Source organism: Ctenopharyngodon idella, chromosome 12, assembly GCF_019924925.1.
Source record: "Ctenopharyngodon idella isolate HZGC_01 chromosome 12, HZGC01, whole genome shotgun sequence".
Classification (NCBI taxonomy): Eukaryota; Metazoa; Chordata; class Actinopteri; order Cypriniformes; family Xenocyprididae; genus Ctenopharyngodon; species Ctenopharyngodon idella.
Genome location: NC_067231.1, coordinates 3,162,274 through 3,188,614, shown reverse-complemented (window position 1 = coordinate 3,188,614; position 26,341 = coordinate 3,162,274). Strand labels below are relative to the sequence as shown.

The following is a 26,341-nucleotide window of genomic DNA, read 5'->3' as shown; positions in this document are numbered from 1 at the left end:
CTGACAAAGAACACAGGAAACACTAGGGGCCCTATCATACACCTGGCACAATGCGGCTCCAGGCAGCACACAAGTGTTTTTTGCTAGTTTCAGCCCGATGCAGTTATCATTTTCACGTCCTGCGCCACGTTGTTTAAATAGCAAATGCATCGAGCCCATTTGTGCTCTCATGGATGTGGATGTGGTCTGAAAATGAGGTGTGTTCAGGCGCATTGCTATTTTGCGGCAACTGAAATAGACTGCAATATTTTTTTTGTTATTTAAAGAGCACGTTAGTAATATGAGCCTATAGGCGGGTACACAACGCACCTGAAACTCTGCTTATTGCACACACAGGGATGCAGAGCAGCATACAAACATGCCAGATATTAAAAATAAAAGGAATACAATGTAAAACATTAGTATTGTGTGCATAAAGATAAAAATGCTTTGGTAGAATCCGGCTTGTCCCGTAGATGGTCCGCTTGCACGCTTTAACCTTGCGCACAAGCAGATGCATTTCCTCGTTAGAAAAGCATTTAGTTTTTTCTGTTTTCAAATTCCGCCATGTAAATAGCGAATATGTCATGGCGCAAGCGCAACTGGCTTTTAAAGGGAATGGGAGATGAGACTCCCATGACTGGTTTATTGCACGTTACGCCCAAAACCCATAACTCATTAATATAACAGGTACAACCCTTTTAGACTAGGCCCGGGAGTGCCGACCATTTTTCCAGTTGTTAAACTAGCAAAAGTGGATTCGGACACTAAACGCACTGGCGACATGCACTTTAGACCATGCGCTTAGATTTTAGAGACACCAAAAGATTTTGGAATCAATATATCCCACCAAATTGTTTGAATGTGCTTGGAACACAAACTTTCAAAAAGACTTTTTACATTAACATATAGGCTAGCTTACCGATTGTGAGTTGTTAAAGTATGGTACTTTATCCCAAGTGGCAATAAATAGCCATGAGGCAGTGAAGTTCAGATTGGGAAAATACTGGTTTATGTGGTTTGAGGCTGCTAGTAAGAGTCCACCTCTGGTGACCTGACGATAGGAGATGGTTCCATTCACAGTGTTGTCCATGTTTGTCCAAAGTGGAGCAATAATGTCTCTGTTGACTTGCGACAGTAAATAATTGGGTACCAGCTTTGAAAGAGGCCCATCAAATGTCAAATGCCCATTGTTATTAACCTGAAGCAGAGATAAAACAATATTATGAAGAGATTTGGCAGTACAAACTAGGGAATGAAACTCTTAAAAGGCTAAAGGTGCTTTCTTTCAACAAATGGACAATGTATAATTATTTCACATTAATTTTAATTATGTGAGGTTTGCAATTTTACAACTGTTTGAGACATGTATAAAATGCAGTGAAATTATTTTTAATAATTATTTTAAAAACAATTACAAAAAATATACAACATTATAAATAAAATATAAGACCATGTAAGAATGGGAAGGATTGAATGGTTGAGTAATCATTATGTAATTTGTGTAAAAGCTGAAAAAAATTATATTAAAGAATATTATTGTTATTATGATTATTGTTATTGCAATGAAATATATAAGTTTAACAGATTATTTGAAAATTATTATGATTTTAATTGTCTAATATTGAAAATGTCAAGGAATTTTAAGGAATAATTTAATGCTTTAAATTATTTTTTCCCACATCAATCTGCAGAAAAGAATAGCAAAAAATCCCCAAATCCAGATGTGCAAAGCTTGTTGCATCACAGCCAGAAAGACTTGAGGCTGTAACCGCTGTCAGATGTGCTTAAACTGAGTTAAGGCTCTGAATACTTATGTCAGTGTGATATTTCAGTGTTCTTTTTTAATAAATTTGCAAAGTTATCACAAATCTGGTTTTTGCTTTGTCATTATGTGTTATGGAGTGAATTGTGAATACCTACCGAATGCACTGTACATACACATACATACATACATACATACATACAATGTATGAACACAATGTGCTTACATAAGAATGTTGATAAACACGTCCAAAATATACAAAGGGCTTTTCCAAGAATACTATTGGAGAGCTTCCATCATCTTGAGATGGATTCTTTATGTCCCCATTTCCAAATGGGTAGAAAAGTTCTGAAATTTTAATACACACACACACGTCAGTTTGTCTCAGCCTCTGACAGCATATCCATGGACCTGATGCACATACACTTAAAAATGGCATGAACTGGCTGAAATTTCAGTCTGTTTAACTGCTTACTACAATTTTGGGTGAACTTTCCCTTTAATCCACACAACTTTTATTATTTCAAATGTATATGTAAAATAAACACTTTCAAGTTTAATAAATGCTGTAAAAGTATTGTTGATTTATATTTTATGCTAGCTATTACATTCACTTACATATAGAACCTGATTTGTTCCCTGTTTTCACTCTTACCTGTCTCTTCTCCATAGCACAGAAAGCTGCTGTCCTTATCTTCACCATCAGATTTAAAAATCACAAATCCTATGTCTGATCCATTAACAGTTTCCAAGATCCAGTTTTGGAATTTGGATACTCTGGCATAACTGTCAGGTGTATTATTAGTAAAGCAAGAAATCCCTAAATTAGTGACACCAGCTAAGATCCATGCAGAACCCTGCTTACACTGTAATGGACCACCAGAACCTCCCTAAAAATGAAAGAGAGGAACTTGAATTCATATAAAATATTAATTTGAAAAATACCACATGAGCTATATGAAACATATGTTGTCTGAAGAAAGCTTTGACTAAAATAATTTAAAAAAAAAAATAATAATACAGTAGCTTAGTAAATATCACAGTAATAATTAACTTTATTAACTTAATAAAATCTCTGAATATCATTTACTTGATGGTTTGAGTTAAACATACCAAAATAACTGACTAAATATCCAACAGTTCATTTTGTCTAAAATTTACAGGTATATTTAAGTTTTTACTAAAAGAATTTAGTATTTGACTAACCAATTAGTTTTTTAAAATATACTTAATATATTTGTGAAATTTCTATCAAAATATATGAGAATAATAAATAAACTGAACCACAAATATTACTTAATTCAAATCAATATTATTATATATTTAACACACACACTTAAGAAATCAAGTAAGTTTAATTAAAACAATACACCCCACCCCCACCCTCGGACATGACGAGAACTTCTTGGTTATGTATGTAACTCTCGTTCCCTGAAGGGGAAGAAGACCGACAAATTGGGATCTCGCTTAGAGGGACCAATTTTCTTTGAGTGTAAACTAAACGAGCCAATGCACATTGGCATGCGATTATTGCATTCAGTTGCTCTGCCTCGCAGCGCGGGTATAAATGAACAGCAGGTGCAAGCGCATATCATGTTTTTGCTTAGGAGACGAGCAAGTGACCCGGACAGCCCTAGCAGTGGCCCAGCAGCTATGGCGATGGGACGAGATGTCTCCATTTCCTCCTTCAGGAAATGAGGGTTACATACTCAAATGGGACAATCTGAAGTGCTCTGAGCACCAGAGTAAGGTCCCAAGAGGGTATGGAGGGAGGTTGAGGAGGATTTAACTGTCTCATCCCCCTAAGGGACCTGACGACCAGGTCGTGCTTCCCAGCTGACTTACTTCCAATGGGTCGTGATATGCCGATATAGCAGCAGCATAAACTTTGAGGGTTTCATAAGATGAAATTCATGCAGAGATCTTTGATTTTTGGATATACGTTTGCCCTCCTTTATGTTTCCGCCCAGTGTTGTTGGACTACCTGTGCACACGGCAACGAGACCCAGTCGCCAGGTTATTAAAGTGGACTGGGCCAGTTTGCCTCGTGTTCCATTGTTTTAAAACACGGAAAAGCGTCAACACCGATTGCATCGAGGAATTCCATACGTGAGAGATTTACGCGGCCTCAGAGAAAGGTATTGCTTTACCTGATGACGGCGCTTCTTGCTGGCGATATTCAATTCAACCCAGGCCCTGGCGACATGGGAGGTGCTCAGTGTTTTGTTTCGGATTCTGGCACTGTACCTGGAGGTGTTTTGCTGTTGCCGGTGGATATCTGTGGTTGGATCGGGCCTGGTCGCGGCCTGGTTGGTCTGCCGGAGCATGTTGGAGATTCACCTGAGTCTCCTGCGATGGTTGTTCCACCAGAGTGTGTTTGAGATTCACCTGAGCTGTCGCAAAAAGCATCAGTTCTGGGAACCGGGTCCAGTTGGGCCAATAGGCGCAACTAGCAAGACCTGCTCCTCATCCTCCCTGACCTTGCACCGTGTCTCTGCCAGAAGGCTCACTGGGGGAAACGCATATTTGCAAAGGCCCCGGGGCCAGCTGTGTACCGGTGCATCCCTGCCGAGTGTTCCCTTGGTCAGGGAATAAAACAACTGGCAGTAGGTGGTTTCTGAAGAGGCATTCAGGTCTACATGTGTGGCTCAGAAACGACTCCAAATCAGCTGGACCGCCTGGGGATGGGGTCGCCACTCTCCCGGGAGCGAAGCTCGTGAGAGCTTGTCGCCCACATGATTGAGCACGCCAGGAATGTGAATGGCCTGAAGCAACCTCAGATGAATCTGACTACCACCTTGATGTCTGATGTATGCAATGGTCACAGCGTGACCAGCACGTCTTTGCCCTGTAGTGGCCTTTTGAGGCAGCCCAGAGCAAGAAGTACTGCCAGCAACTTGAAGCAGTTGATGTGCCAGTGCAGTTGGGGTCCCGTCCAAACCATTGACACTGCATGCCCGTTGTACATGGCACCCCAGCCGATGGCAGAGGCATCCGTAAATAACACAGCATGCCTGAACACCTGTTCCAGGGGCACTCCTGCCCGAAGAAACGAAGGGTCTGACGACAGGTCGGTGGGATTTTCACCCAGTGAGTGCCGTGTTGCCACGCCCATCTCAGGACTCAGCCGTGAAGCCAGTGCTGAAGCGGTCTCATATGAAGCAAACAGAGCAGTGTTACTGCTGCTGCGGCTGCCATATGCCACAGGGGTCTCTGAAAAAAAGTTTCAGTGGGACCGCTGTCCTGTCTTTGAACGTATTCAAGCAGTTCAGCACTGACTGAACACGTTCTTCTATAAGCCGTGCTGTCTGTTGGATTGTGTCCAGCTCCACCCCAGGAAAAGACATCCTCTGCACAGGTAAGAGTTTGCTCTTTTCCCAGTTGACCCGAAGACCCAGCTGGCTGAGGTGGTGGAGCAGTCCAGTGCTTGCATAACTGATCACAAGACTGTGCTAGTATGAACCAGTCATCGAGATAGTTGAGAATGTGAACGCCCAGTTCTCTCATAGGAACAAGGTCCACCTCCACGACTTTCGTGAAGACGCGGGGCAACAGGGCCAGCTTGAAGGGTAGGACTTTGTACTGTTAAGCGCAATCTTAAACGTAAAGCGCAGAAACGGCCTGTACAGAGGGAGAATCAAGACATGAAAATACACGTCCTTCAGGTCGACTGCTGCAAAGCAATCTTAGGGACAGATGCATCCGAAGACATGTTTCTGCGTCAGCATTTTGAACGGTACCTTGTGTAAGGCTTGGTTCAAAACTCGCAGATCCAAGATCGCCTGTAACCCACTGCCTTTCTTAGGTACAACGAAGTAGGAGCAGCAGCTGTCTGCCGGGGCGATTGTCTGCCGGCGAGACGATGGCCTCAGTCTGCTTCTGTGCGGCTGAGAACTGGTGGGCGAAGCTCTCAACCACGTTGCCGAAGAGGCCGGTCAGGGACATGGGGGAATTTAGGAACTGCGTTTTGTCGGCATCCCTCATGTCTTCCAGACACAGCCAGAGATGGTGCTCCTGGACCACAAAAGTGGACACTGCATGTTCCAGAGACAGCACTGTGACCATGTCGCTTCCCGACAAAGGCAACGCAGCCGAAACATCATCCCCTGAGAGATCTGGCTCACCCTCCAATGCAGCGATCGACATCCGGTCATTGAGGGGAGCGCCGAAGGATACGGCTGGTACACATTGTGAAGATGGTCCACCACGTTCAACCGGCAGCTCCACTGGCTGCGGAGTGCAAGAGGGAGGAGGAACCGTTGGATGGTTCCTCACCGTAATCCTCAGGTCATCCATGCGACTGCCTGAAAAAGCCCTCACCTGGTGTCCACCAAGACGAGAACTAGATCGAGGCAGAGGCACAGGATCCCCACCTCTCTTGAGGTATTGGGGACGCGACCGCAACACTGAGATGGCCATGTCCCCGCAGTGGGAACATAACTCATCCACGAGAGCCCAGACACGTGAGACAGTGATCGTGACCATCCATCTGTGCCAGGTAACGACTAGGGCTGCCACTAATGACTATTTTTAATATTGATTAATCTATCGACTAATTTATCGATTAATCGATTAATCTAAACGATTAATTTTCCACCAAAAATTAACAATTTTTCTTAAGAACATTTTATTTAACTTGGCAAATTTGGCATTCAGTAGTGTACCATAAAAAAGTATAAATTTGATAATCATATTCAGGACACTATCAGTAAGAGCTGCAGCCAATTGTGGTGAGTAGTCCTTCTTTTGCAGGAATTCAGTCACATGGCTTTGCCTACAACTGAGAGAAAAATACATACAACTAAATTATATAAATGTAAAATTCAGAGTGGAAAAAAATTCTTAATGTTATTTTAACTTGGCAAACTCTTTTCATATTGTATATGAATAGTTTTATGAATAGTAACGCTAGTGGCATTGTTAAAAGTTGGGATGTTGAGATGATCTCGCCGTGGCATAGGCGCGCCTGGAAAAAACGAGCGCGCTGCACTGCATGCGCATTGCTTCTATTATGAGCGCACCTACATTTGAAATAAACTTGCGTGCGCAAAAGACGCGATATGTGAACGGCACCTTTAGCAGGTTAAAGGACAGCGGATTTTAAGCGTTCTGCATACAAAGGCTGAGTTAATTAAATGGACATACACACTTACGGTGGCTGTGGTTTTGCCTTTTCCGATTATATTGACCAATCGCGACAGGCCTAGTAAAGACCCTAACCGCATCCAGAAACACACAGGTGGAATGTCATCTTTAAAAAGACTCAAACTCACGCCCATGTAAGCTCTTTTTGGGAAAATGCTCTCTTTTTTGTGCTGAAGCACACAGGGGAACCAGTCAGTGTGACACTGACGGAAAAAGTGCAGCCTGATCAGTGTGCTCACTCACAGCTGAATAATCAGCAGCTCATTAAAGGCACTCACTCTCTGTAGCTGTGAAAGCAGCTGTTTGTTTGAAGTCAGCTGGAGAATGTGGCCACCACTAAAATGCTGTCTCGCCAACACATAGAAATTGTTTTCTTCCCGAAGAGCAGGCTAGAAGAAAACACAAATCCGTAGATTGTAGAGCATTCAGAGAAACGAACAGCTTGGCTCCAAAGCGAAAAACTGATATGCGCTTGCACCTGCTGCTCATTTATACCTGCGCTGCAAGGCAGAGCAGCTGAATGCAATAATCGCAAGCCAATGTGCATTGGCTCGTTTAGTTTACACTCAAAGTAGATTGGTCCCTCTAAGTGAGATTTCAATTCTACGTTCTTCTCCGATGAGACATCGAGAGTGATCGACTGAAAGGAAATTCAGCGGCTGAGTGAGCGCGGGCTGTTTGAATTCTCTCATCCAGGCTCCATGGTAGTTCCATCTTCTCAGCATTGCAGAATTGGTGCATTTCCTCTGAGAAATTCAGGTTTGTGTATGTTTTATTTTATCTATAAAATCATAACTGTGCTTTAAATCATTTTATTTAATGCAAAACGGCATACAGGGAAGCAATCTCAGACACCTAAACGAGTGTCGCGTCTGTCTTTTTGCCTGTTTGAAACGCCTAATTCCTTGCATAAAACGCGTGACTTTATTCCTAAAGATAATGAACATAATTAATTTGGTTGATAAAATGTTCTCGTTTGTTTATTGGCAGGTTATGGAGTCAGTCACATCTCAGCATCTTTCAGCTATGAGTGAAATGCAGGACGGCAGTCTGAAGTTAGAAGTTCACCTGCAGAGCGCAAGTCCATTTCAGGCACAAGAACCAGCACTGATACGATGGAAATGGGATAAAAGACCGGTTGATAGATTGCATGTTAAAGAAAACCCCCTTCAAAAGTGTCACAATCAATCACAAACAAGAATTCAACATTGTTGTGGGAACTGTTGTAACTTACAAAACATGTTCCTGTGCTTGTCTCTCCTCCAGCACAGATCATTTTCGGAGTGACTGGTATGTCCAAAAATGGGACGTCTTGAAACCTGCAGTCACACTCCTTATTTCCCACCACATTTACCTTCACTTCCTGTAGAGTTTCAGAACTGGACACAGCACCTAATTGTCATATGAAGAAAACAGACTTTTGAGACATTCTGATGAAAATATGGATCACTATATGTTACACTTACAGTACAGATTAAAAAATAATAATGATGATAAAATAATCCATGAATAACAGAAAACAACTTTCATGAAAAATAATCTCAAAATGTCACAAATGTCATTCATGAAGCGCTGACTTAAAGGTGCAATATGTAAGATTTTTTGCAGTAAAATATCCAAAAACCACTAGGCCAGAGTTATATATTTTGTTCACTTGAGTACTTATAATATCCCAAATGTTTCCAACTATTTGTAAATCGTGAGAAAATTGCAATTTTAACCAAGGCTCCGGGACGTGTGAGGAGTCGCCTGTTAATTGCGCCATACCCGCGTTACCCTCGGTTTCCGGTTTTATTTTGTAGAAACCATAGAAACACCAAAGACGCTTTAACCCTCTGGAGTCTGAGGCTGTTTTGGGGCCCTGGAGAAGTTTTGACATGCCCTGACATTTGTGCTTTTTTCATTTGTTCATAAACACATAAATGGCAAAAGTGTCATTACACTGTATTCAGCACGAACTTGGCTACCATAATATGTAAACAACATGTACGTACATGTTTGTATTTCTGAAGGAATAACGTTTATGCGTGGTTATTAAAAAGTCACTGAAATAAGGCCAAAAAAAAAAATTAAATCTGTGTTCACAAGACTTCTGGGTATTGGAGGTTGTAGACTAGAGTTTTTGCTTCAATATGATGTAAAAATGATCCTGCCTACTCGTTCATATAAAACAATAGAGAGATTTAAATTTTCTAAGACACTTTTTGTCAAGAAACAGTATGCATGGAGGCGTGAATCTTCGGGTTCGATTTGACTTACACGATTTAAAACCTGACATTCCAACGTTTCTTTAGACATAAGTCTAATTTTTTTGTGATTAGTATTCACTAAGTTACAGTTCATTTTCTGAGAACTATCAGATTGGACTTCATTCAGAGGGAGACGACAGATCATGCATCATGTTGGTTTTCTTTATTTTGCAAAAAGCACAACATTTTGTTTTTACTCTGAGTGTACACAAATAAAAGAAGATATTCTATAGTTTCAATTGATATATTACTTATGTCTCTTTGACAAAAAGACTTATTTTAAGTCTGTTTTGCTGCAATGTGAAAAAAATCCTGCAAAACGCGCTGGCGCGTTTCCTGACTCCAGAGTGTTAATATATTACATGTTTTAATAGACAAGGGAACAACTGTTTGGTTACATTTATTGACAGAAAATGCCTCAGGTTACGTATGTAACCATGGTTTCCTGAGAACAGGGAACGAGACTCTGCGTTTGAAACGCTTTTGTGAACGTCACACGTGAACCGATGTCTGAAAGCAAAGTATGAAATCTCTCCAATCCTTTTAGCCTATGACATCATCATAGTGCGACCCGGAAGTATATAAGGAGCGCCTAGAGAATCAGTCAGTATCTTATCATCTGAGGGACTGTTCAGCAGGCAGCCCCGGAGCATGGCAAGGAAACGCAGAGTCTCATTCCCTGTTCTCAGGGAACCATGGTTGCATACGTAACATGAGACGTTCCCTTTCGAAAGGGAACTCTCCTCTGTGTTTGAAACGCTTTGGGGAACGATATACCCACGCAACCATGCAACCGTCTACTAAAGTATCGTGTCAGACAGTGCACTGTAGTGTCCCTGAGGAAAAATTCCATTCATTCGTTGCTTTAGGACAGGAAGAGTTGTCTAAACTTAAATCATCAAAATCAACAACATGTATGTTAGACCCTATACCGACTAAGCTATTGAAAGAGATGCTTCCAGAGGTCATAGATCCTCTTCTTAATATCATTAATTCATCTTTATCACTAGGATACGTACCGTAAACTTTTAAGCTGACTATTATTAAACCTCTTGATAAAAACTTGATACTAGAGAATTAGTCAATTACAGGCTGATCTTGAATCTACCTTTTCTGTCAAAAATATCGATCAAGGTGTCATTTAAGTGGCCCCTAAAGTAATAACAATTTTTACAACGGAAGTGATTCAATCAAAAACCAACTTTAGCTCGATAATAATTTTCCTATTGTCACTGTGAAGCTGCTTTAAAACAATATGTATTGTGAAAAACGCTATATAAATGAAGATGACTTGACTATATTTAACTTACATCCTCTAAATAGCATAGCATATTGGCTACAACTAGACGGAAAAATATCAGACGAAAACTCTTCTCCGCTCTTAAAATACATAAAACATTTATAGACAGTGTTTCTTGAGCAAAGAAAACACTTTACATTTTTTTTTTTTTTTTTCAAACATCAGATCTTTATTTACCTTTGCGTTGCAAAGAAGCAGAGATCTCCAAACTGCGTGCAGCACTTCATTCACAATAGAGGTGGGGCGGATTTATGAGGTTTGACTGACAGTTTGAGTTATGAGGTTTTGTCACAAGCTCTTTAAAATCCTCTTTATTTGTTAAATATTTGTAAAACCCACATACATTTTTATTTTTAAAAAAATAAAAAAATAAAAAAAATGAGGAAATATAGAAATACGAGGTTTCCGCCTAACACCGACGGTATTGTTTAGCATTTATTTTATTTTATTTTATTTTATTTATTTATTTATTTATTTATTTAATTTTTTTGCCATTTGGTAATTATCCACAGCACACTTGACAACCTGTCACGGGCACTAGTGCTTTACGTTTTCCTGAACTGTACTGTGTTTATTTCCCACTGTCATTTATAATGGCTATTGTTTTTCATTTGTTATTCAATAAATATTTTTTTATATAAATATGTTGTATTTGGTATTGAGAAAGGGTCCATTGGTACGAAATATGGATTGAGTTAAAGTTACATTAATATGCCATTAGATGGTGGCAAAACTTTACGAGTGAATGAGACTCATTCAATGTGTCAGTCGCAAGAGACATAAAGGGGGGGGGTATCACACAGTTTCTGCCAATCTCATGTTAATCTTGAGTACATATAGAGTAACAATGTATCCTTCATATCTCCTAAAAGTCTTTAGTTTTGTCTTTCCGGAAAAAGCCGAGATCCTGGAGGCGTGTCTGCCGTCAGTGCCGTGGGCAGAGGTAAAGAGTCGAGAGCGGGCGCTTTTGCGATGTCTGCTAGCTGCAACATCATTATAAATACAAGGGGAACAAAAGCGTTCGTGTTGTTTACATTATATGCACTTGTGCGACGATTGCCAACAAAACACATTTTACACATTTTTTTTTACATCAGAGACTTATTTTACATTATATGACCCCTTTGAAAGGAATTTTTGCAAAGGGTGTTGCTTTAGTGCTGTATATTATGGAAAATTCCTTTAGCTGTAAAAAGGACAAATACAAAGATCACTTTCCTCAGCGGACATTCAAACAGACTTTTATAATGGATATAATATTATGGACATCGACCTGAAGAATGAATGTTATATCAGACACATGTAATGCTCGTTCAGGCGATCTCTCTCTCTCTCTTTCTCTCTCTCTAATACTGTACAAAATACAATGAGTTTCAGTGGAGGGACTCAACATTCCTTCGCTATTGTATAAACGCAGTATCAAATGAGTAGCCGTGCAATATGGCTGTATATCATGCGGCCTCGTGCCTATGGCCAAATCACAGCTTGTGTGATACTCGTGTGATATTGCTCATATATATATATATATATAAAATCGGCTATATATCAGCCATCGTCACTTTGCTCTGGTCTCTAAGATATTGGTATTGGCCATCAAAAAACCAATATCGGTCAACCACTAACATGTTTAAATTTAAATGTTTTAAATTTTTAGAATTTTATTCTGTTGATTTAACAAGTGGATACTGTAATCTTTATGTAAGCCTATGTTGTGTTCTATTTTGCTTGTATTGTCTGAAGTAAATCTGGAGTTAGTTCAGTTTGGTTAGTGGGCTTGTTCTGGCATTTGGTCAGAAGAGGTTCATTGTTGTTCTTCCAAGTATTGACAGTACAGTACTTACAGTACTATTTACAGTACAGTAGAGTAATTATTTATTTATTTTTTTAAATTGTATTTATTTTATTTGACTAAGGTAAGATAAATCCTAAGATTTTCATTGAGGGGTAATATCAGGTTACATTATGTGGGCCCTAATTAAAAGTATAAAGAAAATAAATTGGCAAAAAACATTAACTACTAGTAATGTGTAAAATATAATGTTGTACAATAACAAGTCCTTCTTTATTTTTTTTTTTTCATCTGGCTATATAATCCAGATTACGTGTAGTCTGATGCATCAAACTGACGCTCATTACCTGCAAAGCCAGTTCTTCTCCATCCAGTGGACCAGCAGGTGGTGCCGTTGTGAAAGACACTGTCATTAGCAGCCAGGCAGATTGGGCTGATGTAGCTGGTAAAGTTCACTGGCTCACTCAATCTCAGCAAGGCGATGTCATTGGTGAACTGATATGAGTCGTAGTCTGGATGTTTAATGATGGATTGGACTCTTCGACTCACCTCATTTGGGTTAGAGACTGAAAGGTTTTGGCTTTGTCTGCCCAGATAAACAGTCCAGTATCTGGCTGAGGGTCTGAATGTGGGGAAAAAAAAAAAAAAAACTGTGACGGTGTGTTAGCTTTGTAATTAATGCACTCTCTAACAAATGCACTAACACATTAAATCACACATTACTTGATTTACAAATCTATTGGTAATACTTTAAAATACTGATCCTTCATTAATGAATAACTACACAGGAACAAATGAGTAATGCATTATTAACACTCTAGTAACTACTATTAACTAACAAGAAACTCTGATTAATGAATTGGTAAGTAATAGTGCTCAGTTGAATGTGGTAGTTCACTATTAGCTAATCAGTAATTACTGTTTTTTCATACCTCCCAAAGAACTACTAAGAACTGCTACATACAGGTTCATAATTAACATGAATGATGCATAATGTATCATTAATTCTAAAGTGAAGGTCATGGTTACCCACTAGTAATGACTGAAGTATTACCCTTCAGAAGAAATTACTAATTATTTGGATCAGTATTCTAAAGTGAGAAACATGATAACTCTCTCGTAACTACTGAAGTCATTGTAAACTTTTTAGGTTTTTGTAAAGTATTGGATAGTAATAATTCAAGAGTTACTACATAACTCTAAAGTAATTACTACTTATCTGGATCAGTATTCCAAAGTGAAGATCATGGTAACCCACTAGTAATTAAGTGTTACCAAATCCATCAGAAGGAATTACTGAACAAAACAATACAAAAATGTATAAAATCTTCAAAAGTTTACAATGACTCCAATAGTTACTACAGAGTTATCATGTTTTTCAAATTAGAATACTGATCCAAATAATTTGTAATTCCTTCTGAAGGATTTGGTAATACTTCAGTCATTACTAGTGGGTTACCATGATCTTCACTTTAGAATTAATTATACATTATGCATTATTCACATTAATTATGAACCTGTATGTAGTAGTTCATAGTAGTTCTCTGGGAGGAATGAAAAAAAAAAAACAGTAGTTACTGATTAGCTAATAGTGAACTACCACCTTCAATTGAGCACTATTACTTACTAATTCATTAATCAGAGTTTCTTGTTAGTTAACAGTAGTTACTAGAGTGTTAATAATGCATTACTCATTTGTTCCTGTGTAGTTATTCATTAATGAAGGATCAGTATTTTAAAGTGTTCCCAATCTATTTTGTGTTCTTACAAGAAGGAAACACAGTGAGCCGCAGTGAGCACCCATTCATGGCTGATGAGGGATCCTCCACAGATGTAATAGCCAGAAAAGTGTAGATTGACATGCCAAGGCCAGTTCCCTGCAGGTGCATCCTCACCTCCCACAATACCAGTGCTCAGTGAGGAAACCCCACAGCGTTGTGCTGAAGGGAATAGTGAGAACTATAAATAATTCACCAAATTTGAGATATTTTTTATACTTTAAAGTTTAAAAACATTACCTTCTATAGCTTTTCTTGTGTCATCTAAAATGTAAAAGGAGAGAAGTAGTTAAACGTTAAACACAGTGTCCGTATGCTCAAGATGAAACACTACTTTGTGGTTCACAATCTAGCTGTTGCAGAATCTCTGCTCATTTCAGTATTTGAGATACTGGTGATACTCCAGTCGATAGATAATCTAATTGATTGGGCATGAATAAGTTGATAATCACTTCACATCCTGAATCTAGCTGGGGCTAAATTGTTAACTCCTAATTGTATTCAGCAACAAATATTTATAATATACAAATATAGTTTGATTAATACCGCGTTCCAGGCAACCCGTAACCCATGTTTTTCCAACCTTCTACCTGTCAAAGTGCACTGGAACGGCAGTCAAACCCATGACTTCCCACCCGTGAACTCGTACTAGATCGATGTACTCCCAGTTCTGTCAGGACCACTATCGTCAAATATGATTGATAATTGCATAGAGTTTGTATTGGCGGTATGGTTCTGTTCTGGGCAAGAACTCCCTGCGCATCAATGCAGCCTAGCATGGATAAGACCAGGGAGAGCAGCAATAACCCCCTAGTGTAAACAGAACAGAACCAACATATGCAGATATAATTAATATCAATAATTTAACATGTACACATGTTTCAAGAATTAGTCTGATTCAGGGGAATCATAAGGCCAATCCTGACCGAAGAGAGGAGGAGCTGAAACGGAAGACAAATTAAATACAATTTACCTTGATCTTTAAATTCCAAATGTTTTCACCCCCCATCTATTAATGCATCATGTTTTTTTCTGGAGCATCAGTGAATGTTTGAACCTTTTTTAATAGTTGTGTTTGAGTCCCTCAGTTGTCCCCAGTGTGAAAAGATGGATCTCAAAATCATACAGTCACTGCTGGAAAGGGTTCAAATATGCAAAAAATGCTGGAAAACTGAAGAATCTGCAGGACCTGGATATTTTTTCTGAAGAACAGAGCTCAGTTTAACTGCTCAGGACAAACAAGGGACTCATGAACAACCATCACAAAACAAAAAAAACAGTCGTAGATCATCCAGGTAACCACACACAGTATTAAGAATCAATGGTTCACATACTTATGAATGGGGTTATTTTAATAAATTCAGCTATTTTTTTTTCTTGTGGATTATATGTAAACATCTTTCATGTAAAATATCTTACTCAGGACAGTACTAAATAAAAAATAACATGCATTTTTTATTATCTCCCTTATTTTGTTAAAATTATTAACATTTTCACAGATTCTGCAAGTGGTTCACATACTTTTTCTTGCCACTGTATGATTGATAATTGCAAAGAGTTTGTATTGGCGGTATATTTCTGTTCTGGGCAAGAACTCCCTGCGCGTCCATGCAGCCTAGCATGGATAAGGGCAGGGAGAGCAGCAATAACCCCCCAAAACAAACCATATGCTGATATCCCCCAACACAAACTTAGTGCGAAAATTTGAATGCTATGTTTCCTTTAAAATGCAGTTACCTAAATGAGCCTAGGCCTGTAAAAACCCAGAATTATTTTTTTTTTTTTTTATAAATGGGGAAAGCTTACATCTCTAGCAGCAGCAAATCTAGACTAGTATTAAACTAGTATTTACAAGTGTTTTTTTTTTTTTTTTTTTTAAATATCTATTGGGGAAAGCTTACACCCCCTAGCGGCAATCTAGTCGGGGAAGCATACACCCATTGCTTAATACATAACTATTACATTTTTTTTTTTTTTTCTTTTACTGGGGAAAGCTTACACCCCTAGCGGCAGCAAATCTGATACAAGCATGTTGTAAATCACAGACTAGTATTAAACTAGTGGTAGTCTGGTCGGGGAAGCATACACCCGCAGCAATAGCTCTGAGTTAGATGCAGCGTGCAGCTAAGCAATGAAATACAGTGCTTCCTCATCATGAGCATGATTTCTGCTCCAGTCGGGCTGATTCCTTCGGCTGTGGAAGTGAAGATCAAGCTACGACGTTGTTAGTGTTGAATAAGAGACCTCTGTGTGTTTAAGGACAAGCATGTTACTATACTCTGATAAGTTTTAAGCCACAGAAAAGTTGCTAACTTAAAACACGAATGTTACAATATGATCGGATATCATAAAGAGCATAAAGCATAAAGTCTAAGACAACAGCTTAAGATAGCATGTACCCAGGGCTGGAAATGGCTGAGATTCACTGGGGGGACTCTAGATGGGAAGATTTGTTTGTCACCTGTTTGTCACCGGATGTCACCTGTTGGAGTTTGGGTTCCTTGCCGCTGTCGCCTCTGGCTTGCTTAGTTGGGGACACTTGATATTCAACAATGTTTTTGATCTGCCTGCATTGACACCATTGTATACAAACTACATTAAAAACTATTGATTTTCAACGGAATGAATCAATACTGAATTTACTTAAGCTGGACAATAACACCATTTTCTTTAAGAGCTGCTGTGCAGCCAAAATTATTTACCTGTTATCACTGTAAAGCTGCTTTGACACAATGTGCATTGTAAAAAGCACTATATAAATAAAGCTGACTTGACTTGAAGTTAATCAAGTTACTTTCAAAAGGAGTTTTACTCTATTTTGTTCACTTCCGTTTGGGATGGGGGGACTGGTTGTCTCCCTCGGTTGCTCCCTCCTCCCTCGTGAGGTTTATTTATTTGTTTGTTGCTTTATTTTTGCAAAATGTCCCACACATGCAAAGTTGGTTGATAACACAACTGCAATAAAGTAACAGCCTATAGTTAACAATTACTTGTTTACAAAGTGCCATGGGAAGTCAAACTATCTTTACTTAAAATGTTCTTATACTGAACGTTAATTCAGAATTAAGATGTTAATTCTTGGAATACAGACAGGTTTTTCCTAATGGGCATATCTGTCATATTAGCAAGCACATTTTACACATGGGGAAAACCAATATTTAGTCAATAATTCAAGAAGGTTAAGCTCTTGATTCTAACTTGTACTTGGCCAATGAAAAAGTAATTCTTGTAATTGTTTAACCATAGCATTTGTTATAATAAGGATATAATTACAGCTAGACCATTGATGACTCCTCATTGCATGCTTAGGGCAATGTTAACTTTCTCTCTTTTTTAAATCTATTCCCTTAATAGATTATATATTATAAATTCTTCAACAAGTTATTTAAAATGTAACACAATAAATACAACAGAATGTGATAAACTCTAGTAAAGGTTGTCATGAGAAGTTTAAAAAGCTTGCAGGATCATCATCATGTTTTCCCCACTTTTTAGTGGCTGTTTTTAGATCATGTTTGACTTTCTCCATAGCGTTTTACTACATTCTCAAGAGAATTCAAATGGGTTTCACATTTTATCATAGTAAAGGCTCGCGCAAATCTTATACTTTTGGAGCGCGCGGCGCGTCACTCATGCTTATAAAAGTTCCGAACGTGCGATGTATACAATTAATTAATTGCCTGATTCTATGTTTCGGTGTGGGGGTTAGACTACCGGCAACACATGAGAAGTGCCGGTACGCAAGACAAAGCGAGGCTACGGTACAGAATTAAAATAGAGAAGTGCCGGTGCGTACCGGCCCACTTCGAGCAGTATGATCGCGTGGGTGTTTGAATCCAGATCGCGATCTTTTTGTGATTAATCATGCAATTTTATTGCGCGCTGTTTTTGTGCTGAATTCATTTAGTTTTCGTAGGCTATTGAGTGAATAAATACAGAAATCCATTCATTTCGCTTAAAAAAAAAAAAAAAAAAATCAAACCAATTTGAACTGGAACGTCGTCCCCCCTCGAAATTCACTCCCCGGACGCCGTCCCCCCGCGTTACCCCCCATTTCCAGCCCAGCATGTACCTGAATAAACTTACCACAGCATGTACTTATAGTATGCGGCAATGACACTAGAAGCTTCGGTAACAAGCAATTTTTATTATTATTATTATTATTTTTTTTTTTTTTTACACATTTGCCTTCCATTGCAACTAGATAGCCTTAAGAACAGCTTGTTCTTAATAGCAACTAATAGCTTTAAGAAGAAGCGTTTTTCCAGTAGCAACTATACCTTTAAGAACAGCGTGAGGTTTACTATGTGCTGCGCCACAGCAGAAAATCCGTTTGCACCACGAATCGTCTTCCTGTCTCTAGTCTACTGCAAAGCTGCTTGAATCTGCTATGTAGCGCTAAACACAGGCGATCCGATTAGCGTGTATGTTGCTTCTTTTTTTACAGTCTATGTTTGCTATACAAACGAAAGCGCCCCGACCAGGTGAAATCAATGTGGGGAACGAATCCCTCTCGCTAAATTCCCGATTGCACAATTCCTAGTGAGATGATGCTGATTTGCCTGTCGAATTCGCCATTTAATTAGCTCCTGAGAAATGCAATAGCTGCTGATAATACTGAGGAGCTTATATATGAATGCCGTGATAGGCGTCGTATTCCTATAGACGAGTCAGTTGATGCAAGTTTGACTGACGTGACCTGCCAGAACTAACGCTAACGCTGGATTTCCGCGCTCTGACCTCACATAGCCCGCGAAACAACAATGGCAGCCCCTACGGATGCGGTGTTAATGCAAGTGGTACACGGTGAGAAATAGACTTAAGGACAATATAATGTTGCAATCAAATTAATAATATAATAATGATAAATGATACACACACGATTATGCATTACAATGTTATGTGTCTGAAACGATAAGTATGTAGTGAAAGTATATCGCCACATGGAAATGTTGGGCATAGTTAACATTAGGGTAAATTCCTTGCACTCAGGCAGTTTGGCGTGACTTGCCTTGCCTGAAACGCTACAAAGTCGTGACTTACGGGCTCAAAACCCTGCCTGGAACGCAGCATAAATCGTAAAGTGTTCGGCACGCACTTGCACCGCGGTTCATCTCATATCTGACGATGCATACGCATCTATAATATAGTTTGTTAATAATAAATAAAACAGACAGAGAGAGTTAGGCTAATGTATGTTTCTCTCGATGGATACGCATTCTTGCTTCCCAATATATTAGAACAACAGCGATGATCAAAAAAACGTGGACAAAACAGACACTTTTTGTAAACTTTGTTCAATGCGAGTGCCGTACTCGAATGTGAGCAGTCATTTACGCCGTCATCAGCCGGGGGTTGATAGCACGCGAGCGCAGGTGAGACCTGAACAGCACACGTTGCTATCTGTGTATAAACTAAACTCATTTAAGCCTTGCCAACTTAAATATTCGAGCGCAAGATGAGAAAGAGAACTTGCACGCGTGCTATGAGAAGATTTGTACACTTAAGCCCAAAGTATTGCCCTGTCCAAAAACCCACACTTGCCGTCTTTGCACTTGACCATTTGTCTACTTACATGACGTATTTCCTGTATTTGGCTCAAGTGTTCAAGTAGGCGTGAAGACTGCAAGTGTGTGTAGACGTTTTGATTACCCAATAGAGACAGAGCGACGCGCGTCATAATCTGAAAACCACGCCCAACGGGGGGGAAAACAATCCAACAGTCCCCATTGACTTTATATAGCGTGAGGCTGCCTCTTTGTCGTTTCTGGCTTAAAACAAAAAATAGAACAATGTCTAAAAGCTGCTATGTGACAAGGTGTACAGCAAACAAGCCAAAAAACCCAGATCTAAGTTTTTATAAGCTGTCGACCCCAAAAAATGAGACAGAGCACAACGGGTCATATTACTGTAAGAAATGCATTGGAGGAGAACATATTCGGCACTCTGTCTCACTGCCTGTATCCACTTTTGTGTCCTTAAACATTCGTTTTTTTGGGGTCAACAGCTTATAAAACCTTAGTTCTGGGTTTTTTAGCTTGTTTGCTGTACACCATGTCACATAGCAGCTTTTAGACATTGTTCTGTTTTTTGTAATAAGTCAGAAATGACAAGGAGGCAGCCTCACGCAATACAAAGTCAATGGAGACGGTTGGATTGTTTTCCCCCCCGGTGGGCATGGTTTTCAGATTATACTAAATGCGCTCTGTCTCTATGGGACACACTTATAATCTTGCAAAAAATGCAAGCTTTTACAGCTTTTTAAAAAATTATTATTTTCAATACTTTGCATTTTAAAATACACTTCTAAATGTCTGTACAGTGGTCGCTATGTAGCTAACAGAAGACACAATTTTAAAATTGTGGTGCTTAGTGATAAAATGCAGAATGATGTACAAAATACATATAGCCTGCTCATCTTTGCATCAATAAAATGTGCAACACTTTATATTTTACTACCAAATTATCTATAATTAATTTAACTTCCAGTTGAATGTTTTAATTTCCTTGACATCTCGTGATTTCAGGGCATGTAAGTTCCGAACAAATGCATGATGGGATACGCTTAGCCTCGAATACCACTCCGAAGCGGTATTCAAGATAGTGTGGGTTTAGTGTGCATTAAGGGCACCGCACTTGGGCATTTTTAAGACATTGGACAGTCTTGCGCACTTACTTCCTGTCGCGTGCACGCGCTCTCTAGTGGCCAAGACCGCAAGTGTGGGTATTTGGACAAGGCAAAAACTTCGGCCGTCCATGTTTGTGCACCGCCCGCACAAAGAGTATAGAACCCAAGAGGCGAAACTCTGGTGCTGTTTGGGTAACAGTCACTAGGTGGCGCTTTGGTAGCGTGGCAGCCATTTTGGGGTGAAAATGCCAATAACCAAGCTACAGTATAGACGTCCCGCTGCCATATCTACACGATTACCGTGTTCGCTTTTAAAGACATTACTAAGTGTCTTAATTGTCTATGTATTTCTAAGCTGATGGTTCCGGGGGGTTAATGTTAAAGCTCTTGTATGTTCAATTCATTTCGGAGCAAGAACCCCCATAAGGAACCATGCTGCCAAAGATAACTTTTATCTTTACTTTTCATGTTTTTGCTCACACCCAAATTGGGGAAAATCTGACAAGCTATAATAAATGATATGTGGGGTATTTTGAGCTGAAACTTCACAGATACATTCTGGGGGCACCAGAGACTTATATTACATCTTGTGAAAAGGGGCATAATAGGTCCCCTTTAATATATTATGTGTTTTACTTTTATTAGACAGGTGAGCAACTGTTTGGATACCTTTATCGAAAGAAAACTAATCATTGTTATATGGTTAGTCTTATTGTTTAAATCTTGTTTTCTTGATTTACCGTGAATAACATGTTTGTACCAAAAAAGCAAATCAGACAACGCTATTTAACCAAGTGGCTAACATAGCTTTTAATTTGAAAGAGCTTTATTTGTAGTAAAAGTAATACAGAATTTTCTCCACTATACAATGTTTTAAAATGAATTGCATGCCATTTAGCAACACAAGTCATCCACATTTTGTTAATATGATATTCTAATATCGATCTAGCTTACTGCAGTGTGCAACAAGTGTCTCATACCAGCCACCGAATGAACAAACAACGTTATAACAACTTTCACACACTCAAATTTTTGTATGATATGTTACCCCACAATTTTAATTTGTCAAATAAATTGACCTGTATGTAATTCAACACTTGCGGCTGTTTCATTAGAATGAAATAAAATATTGTGAATTTAAGTGATCAAACGTAACTGTAACAAAGTTCAAGCTCAGATGCATAAACTACAAAATGAAAGGAGAGGCAGCGGCCGACTGCGGCATATAAGCATAATAAAAATAGCAATGTAAAACGTTAACACAGTAACGTTAATAAAACTTTAATACATTAGATCATCCATGAGCATAATTTCTCCCTGATGCTTCCTTGTTTCCTCACTCCTACGTCCTCAAGCTCGTGACCCGGAAACCGATCGAATTCAGCCATCTTGAAGGACATCTCAATTCTCTGATTGCACCTTGAGGAGGCAAGGAATGAGGAGGCGAGGAAGCTTGTGGAGGTAAAGATGACTACTCCCATTATTCCACACTCCTTCATGGCATCATCAAGCTATGCCTTTGTTATTGAATAAGCAGCTTCTAACCACTGATTCATTATGCTCCGAAGCTTCCTGAAGCAGTGTTTTGAAATCGGCCAAGTCGTTATTTTGGGTTTTTTTGGCGCACCAAAAATATTCTCGTCGCTTCATAATATTAATATTGAACCACTGTACTCACATGAACTGATTTAAATATGTTTTTAGTACCTTTATGGATCTTGAGAGAGGAAATGTCATTGCTCCCTATGTAGGCCGCACGGAGCCATCGGATTTCAACAAAAATATCTCAATTTGCGTTCCGAAGATTAATGAAGGTCTTACTGGTGTGGAACGGCATGAGGGTGAGTAATAAATGACAGAATTTTCATTTTTGGGTGAACTAACCCTTTAAGAGGTACTTGCAAATTTACTTCTAGTCAGTAGAATGTCTGTTTTGGAAAGCATCAAAATAAAGTGCAGACAGTCTACATATACTCTAATGACTGGTAGTTGACATGGAGTTTCAAAGTTACTTATAGTCAGCAGAATGTCTAAAGTGGACTATCGACATAGTGTCACCCCTTTTAGCCAGTATTTACAACTTAAACATTTTTTTGTGTAGAAAGTAATTTACATAATGTTATATTTCTGTGATTTACCATCTATTCAGTAAAAGTAAAGTACTAAGTAAACTGAATATAGTAATAGTTACTCAGTGTGTTAATAAATGCTTTATTAACATGCATTCCTACTGTAATTCATGATTAAAACAGGTAGTTATAAAACATTTAGTAGTTGTCTGTCTATTTTAGTGAGCTCATCTAAAGTGAGGACTATTTATGCCTCATGAAGCTTTTACAAATCAGATTTAAAGGCTCAGTTATCTTCTAAACAGAAAAAGGAAACACATAACACAGTGATACAGAACATATAAATATTTATTTCAAGATGCAAAAATATTAAACTGTACAAGTGTACACTTAAACCTCTGCAATGTCATAGAAAGTAAAAAATCCTGTACACCTCCAGAAAACTTAACACTGGATTACAGGAGTGCCAAAATACAACAAATAAAATGGGACTGAGAGTTTGCTTTCTGAGTGATTTAGTGGAATGAATGGCTTGCAAAAAAACCCCAAAACAAAACAAACAAAAAAAAAAAACAGTATGATGGTGCATTTGGCAGATTGATTCATGACATTTCAAGAAAGTACAAGTAGTCATATTCAGTCACTGTAAGCAGTGTAAGAGCACTGAGATGGCAAGAATTTACATAAAATCTTCATTTTATATATTGTTTGATCAATTGTTGAGTATCTCAGCTAATCGTGAGTCTTCAGTTTGAAAAGTAGAATTTACTTGGTATTTGCCGCACTAAATTTTATGTGGAATTTTGGCAATGATTTTTTTTTTTCATTTCAGCAATGAAACTGAAACAAGACCTTCTTACTACACTAAAATATTTTGCTCATTTTCTTCATTTTGTTGCTTTTTGTTAGTTTTGTTGCTTATTTTCTTGATGCATATTTATTTTGTTGCTTTTTTTTATATTTATATTCACTTTCTTGCTTATTTTGTTTGTTCATTTTGTCGCTTATTTAGGTCCTTTTTATCTTTATATGATATTGCAGAGGTTTATTTTTCATTTTATATCAAGTGTACAGTTGTACAGTTTCATGTTTTGCATCTTGAAATAAATATTTCTGTTTTGTATCACTGTGTTGTGTTTGCTTCCTTTTTCTTTTTAGAAGAAAACTGAGCCTTTAAATCTGATTTGTAAAAGCTTTATGAGGCATAAATAGTCCTCACTTTAGATGAGCTCACTAAAATAGTTAACTGACAATTACTAAATGTTTTATAACTACCTGAATTAATCATGAAATATAGTAGTAATACATGCTAATAAAGCATTTATTAACACACTGAGTAACTATTACTATATGTCTAAATAATATATAAAAAGTTTATTAATCATTTACTTACACTTTCTAAATGATCTTATGAAACACTGACAATTCCTAAATAACTGGTTTGTAAATAATGTAAAACTTAATTTAGAAATGATAAATTGATCATTAATAAAGTATGAAAATACAATTATTAAACACATTATAGATATGCTTATAAATCAAAAATAAAGCAGTTATAGCTGTATTTATAAACTGCTTATTAATGTCTATTAATGTAGGGACAATGCTTTATAAATGATTAATTAACTACTTACTAATGCTTGAACTAATGATTAATAGTGTGCAGTTATTATATAGTGTTACCAAAAAAGGAAAGAAATTATTCACTTCACTTTTTTTTTTTTTTTTTTTTTTTTGTTGAAATGTATTCATACAAGAAATATAGGCACTGATATATTTTTTGCTTCAAGTGCTGTATGCTCATGTGAAACACATTTATTTATTTTGGGAGGCTTGGGGTGCCTGTAAAATAATTTTGGGGACTAATGCATAAAAGGTAGACTGATAAAGAGCTGCAGTATTTGCCATTCACCTACGTAGTGAACCTGAGCCCATTAATATTAATGATCTGCCTCTGTTTCCTTAGAATTGTATGTTATTCAGTCAATGGGTAGAAAATGCTCACCATACCTATACAAAACACTTCAGTGCTGTGCATTATAACTGTTTCAACTATTTCTAATTGTTTGATAGCCTTCATCACTGGTAATATTATTGATATTGCACTTTTTAAAAAGGTTAGTCATCCGTAGTACAACTAGACAACTAGAAACACATACTGTCAGCATCAACACCAACAATGCTTTGAAGACAACCAAGATGTACAACCAGATGACCTATTATAGGCACTGAAAAAAATTTTGAATTAATTTTCACTCAGAAATTTCGGTAACACTTTATTTTAGGGTATTTTAACTAGTTGCTTATTAGCATGCATATTAATAGAATATTGGCTATTTATTAGTACTTATTAAGCACATATTAATGCCTTATTCTGCATGACCTTATTCTACATTCTTAATCCTACCCAATACCTAAACTTAACAACTACCTTACTAACTATTAATAAGCAGTAAAGTAGGAGTCTATTGAGGGAAAAGTCGTAGTTAATAGTTTATATGTGTTCCCTAGACTAAAGTGTCTAGTCAATTTCACAAACAATTATAAAGAAATGGCAAGTAACTCACTGAATTAAACATGAAATTCTGAAGTAGAAAGACTAAAATAGCATTCTCTTGTAATAATAAAACGTAATAATCATTTAATTCCTTCCACTGTATCTGTTTAGAAGTTTACAAACTTTAGGCTGTCACGTGTAAAAATAAATCATCTGAGATCATTTGATTTTTTTTTTTTTTTTTAATAATAATATTTAAAATTTTTTGTGCTTTCTTTGTGCTTAGATGCCCTTTTTAAACACATTGTTGTATTGCCAATGTAGGGAATACAATTTTTTTTTTTTTGCATTCATTTCTAAAAATATGTATAAATAACAAATAAAAATCTTTCAGACTTGTTATAAATATTGACAAAAACTAAGAAACACTTACTGATGAGAAATATCAGCATCAGATACTTCAGATACTCCATTGTAATGAAAGCAGAATCAGTTGGCTCTAAGAATGGAGAGGAGCTGAAAAGAAAATAAATATAGAAGTATGCAATCATGACTCATTATATTAGAATACATAGCAATAAATCTATGGAAGTCATATAAAAAGTTAAATTTTTAAAGAAGTCAAATAATATCTGAAAAACCCTTGTATACCTTGCCGTATGTTCACAGCTGTTTCTGATATCGTCTGTCCTCTATTCACTAATGACCTCTATCTATTTTATATGGAATGATATCACGTCAGTGATTTTAGAATTTGAATATAAACTCAAATATCTCTATATGAATATGAATATTGGCATGCAAAAATGTTGGTATGAAAAAGGTCTTTGTGTACCTGTCCTGTGAATAATAAGGAAATATTACAGCACATATAAGCAAAGATGGACTGAAAGAAAAAAAAACGCCCTGGATTTTCCCCAAAATAGGCCTCACAACAACTACAAACAGCTGCTACTATCTCACTATATTACAGCAGTCAATATATCGCATTTATGGCAAATAACATCACAAAACCCATGGTGATTGAAATAAATTTGTTATTGCATGAACTAAAATACTTGAAATCTACATAAAAATAGCAGAACGCAAAAATGTAGATGACATATAATGATAAACATAAACCTAGAATCTAGAAACCTGAA

The 26,341-nt window shown here is 37.7% G+C and overlaps 1 protein-coding gene and 1 long non-coding RNA gene across 5 annotated transcripts in view; both read right to left on the bottom strand.

Annotated features, from left to right (window-relative positions):
• The window catches only part of LOC127523435 (testisin-like), a 118,594-nt gene that overhangs the window by 34,678 nt on the left and 57,575 nt on the right, over window positions 1-26,341 (bottom strand). The window lies entirely within an intron of this gene.
• LOC127523454 (uncharacterized) lies at window positions 12,716-25,717 on the bottom strand. Its single transcript, XR_007932878.1, has 4 exons — window positions 25,633-25,717; window positions 14,246-14,269; window positions 13,996-14,167; window positions 12,716-12,849 (listed from the first exon to the last, which is right to left on the bottom strand). It is a non-coding gene; the product is annotated as an uncharacterized LOC127523454 (long non-coding RNA).